This window comes from Clinocottus analis, unplaced genomic scaffold (genome assembly GCF_023055335.1).
Source record: "Clinocottus analis isolate CAN_PGR_092001 unplaced genomic scaffold, fCliAna1.0.p SCAF_17, whole genome shotgun sequence".
NCBI classification, from domain to species: Eukaryota; Metazoa; Chordata; class Actinopteri; order Perciformes; family Cottidae; genus Clinocottus; species Clinocottus analis.
Genome location: NW_027175898.1, coordinates 7,195,667 through 7,199,126, shown reverse-complemented (window position 1 = coordinate 7,199,126; position 3,460 = coordinate 7,195,667).

Genomic DNA, 3,460 nt, shown 5'->3' with positions numbered 1-3,460 from the left:
TGACGTTCTTGACCATTTGTTCCACGGTAGACGAGGCCTACAATATCGCTCGATATTTTTTCACCCAAATTTAATGTCACGTACATATTAATGTCTGTTTTTTCTGTTTACATTTCACTCATTTGCTGTGTCTTGTCTCCTGCCCTCCCGTTATTTTTGACTTTACTTTCTTCCTGTCTTCCCATTTGGTATCCTCCTCTTGTCTCCCATACTCTCATCCCCTCTCACCCTGTCTTTCCCTAACCCCTCTGTTCCTCTCCTCTCCCCAGTCTCTGAGAGTCAGTTGCCCACCCTAAATCAGCAAGCTGCCGAGGATTGTGGGAACCCATGGAATCGCCGTGACCAGGGATGCAGGCAGGGAGCCACGGCAACGCTGGAATGTGGGGCGTCTGAGGAGATAAGAGCTGTGAGCCCAGCCAGGGAGAGGGGAGGGATGCAGCGAGAGAGGAGCAAGAGGGGGGAGGAGGGGGAGGCAGAGTGAGGAGGGTGAGACGGAAACAGGGAGTGCAGCAAGTCTGTGAATGGAGAGACAGAAACACAACACCATAAACAGCCCAGAGAGCAAGACGGAGTGAGACAGAGAAAGAGGGGCGGAGGACTTAGGGGGGCACACACTGGAGATGGGAAGCCAGCCTTATTCCTCTTTGCATTTCATTTACATCCCTGGCCGTATCGACCAATCGGATTGGGAGCAAAGCCCAGGGCTTAGGAGGGGAATAAAAAGACAAAATGCCTTTGCTGCTCTCATCCCTCCCTGATAATACCCCTTCTGTTTTTCTTTTCTCTTTTTCTCCCGTCTATAAGTAGATACTGTCCGAAATGCCAGCGGAAAAGCGACACCTCCGCTTGCTGTGTATCTCAGATAGACCGAGCGGGAGCAGGGGCTGAAAAGACAGCTTTAGCAACTGGGCCTATCTCCTCTCCTCTCCCTGGCTGGATGGAGGCTTGGAGTGGAGGAAGGCGGAGGGCTGGGCTGTGTTGGTTAGTGTTTGGGAAGAGAATAGAGGGTGTGAGAGGCATGATATACTCAGCTGGCCACAGATTTTGCAGAATCTTGCACTCAGAAAAACTTTGCTTGCAGATCCCTTTCCTAAGCATGAGAAACCTGTTTCAAGGATGTTTACGAGGTGCCACCCATCTTTGTGAAGGTTGCCAATGCCTGCTACCAAACTCCACACATATTTTTAGCCTTGGATTGTTGTTATTCTAGTGCACTAAGTTGAAGGTTTATCCCAAACTCTTGTTAGTTGCTAAACTGCAATGTATTAGATAACAGTAGAATACAGTGGAACCGTAACTGTAAAAACCACTGCACACACTTACGTTGAATAAAATATATATCGTTAGACTCAGCGATGTGTATTGGGGAGAATTAGGCCCATTCACGTCCGTCTGTGTTGACATGATGTCATGATTGACTTGTCTCAGGATTTTGTTTGCTATCACTCTTGATGTGTGTGTTTCTCAGTGTGTGGTCGCCACCGTTTGTATGTCAGATACAGTTTGTTTGCAGGTTTACTGAGTTTATTTGTACAGGTGTTTGTAGTGCTCTCCGTTGTGTTTCCTGTATTTAGGTTGCTGTGTGTCATTCATGCCTGAATGGACAAAGTATTTTTGTTTCTTTCCAGTATTTAAAAGACTGTGTTATTGTCTTTGTGCTCACGTCTTTGTGTAGGAGCACCCAGACTATTGTGTTGCCACTGGATGCAGTGCTGGCATCGCTGCTGAGATAGAGCTTATTGAAAGTGATTGTTGTTGCACAGACGAGAGTTCATCTCAATAGGGGTCTGCGGCAAAGCATTCAGAAATGGAGAGGGTCCTTTACCTGCCTCCACCAGACGCATGAGAGAGATAAGGTCACCTAAGGACCCTGAGTGGACCCCCTCCACCTTCGTCGCATCCTCATCCTCCTCAGACCGCACAACCTCACCCCTCTCTAGTAAAACAAACCAAACAATAGAAGCAGATATGTGAGGGATTAGAGGTCAGAGGGTTGGGGAATGCGACATCTCCATTTCCAGGATCAATCTTCAACCGCTTGGTAATCTCTGGCCCCAGGCCCCACATACCTCCAGTGGACTCTCTGGCTGAGAGCTGGCATTGCCAGGGTGTGTGAGCTGGTACTCTTGCTGGGTATGGGGATGCTGATAGGAGAGTGTGTGTGTGTGAGTCGGCGGGGGAGAGTAAGAGGGAGGGAGGGGGTTATAAACCTGATCGTGTGGATGGATGTAGGAGCAGAGGGATGAGTAACAAAGGGGCCCACTTTATAACCAGACCTCACCTAAATCCTCACCGAGGTGTGTGTGTGTGTGTGTGTGTGTGTGTGTGTGTTTGTGCATGTGTGTGTGTGTGTGTGTGTGTGTGTGTGTGTGTTTGCCCATGTATGACACGTTAAAGTGTGTCTGTGTACTTTGTGCGCACACGTTCGTAAAGTTTGTTTTAATCTGTAAATGTGAAATAACTTTGAGTTCTTCAGAGCAAACTAAATATTATCCCCAAGTTCCCGTTGTTATCTTGTGTACACACATTTGTTTATTTGATACAGCCCCTCTCCACTACAGCACTTCTGTATATCAAAGACAGCAGTGCAGAGCGCAATTGAAAATGGCTACCGTGAAGAAAGGTCTCTCTCTGCCTTTGACTGTGAAGAGGCAGAAAAAGCCCCATTCTCCGCTCCCTTCTTAGATCTATTTAAATAATTGAGGAGTAAACTGACAAATTAGGCACCTTTATGGACGCCCCTGGGCTCTCTCTGGGGTCCTTCAGTTTCCCCAATACAAGAGAGTGCCACCAGCCACAGGATAATATCTCTGTGTGCTTTGAGAGGGGGAGGGAGGAGGGAAGCGGGGTAGTGGGCCAGGAGGGGTTTCGCCAATCAAGCGGGCCACACTTCCTCCCCCAGGTTCTAATTTTGTGCCACATTAAAGAGCTCGGCCTCCATTTAGGACACAGAGAGGCATTTTCATAATTTGCCGGGTCTCTCGACTAGCTCGGGGTGCCTTTTTTCCCTCTCTCTCCTCGCTCTCCCTCTCACTCCGTGTCTGAATGGAAGGCCTGGGGAGGAAGAGGGGTAATTCATTCGCCTCTTTTCAACCAACCGGCTTCAGTTCTGCATAATGTTGCTGCTAGGTGTCTATTGCAGCTAATATTTATCTCTTTAATAATTCTCTATTAGACCTGGATATTATTTGCTATATAAAAGCTAACACTGCCTATTGTCAGCTTCACACAAATGTTGTCATTCACGTTTCCTTGATACAAATAAGGCTAAATCATATGTCTGTATTCAGCATTTTGAGTTAAAGACTATAGTGTGTCTAATCTGTGACCATGCAGCAATACAGCTGCTTACATTGATAACATCTGGGATGTAGTATACATACAGTGCATAATCTAGGTTAAGGTTGTTCATTTTCTCTTGCTGACACCATTCATTCATGCACTACAGTATGCGTAAGCA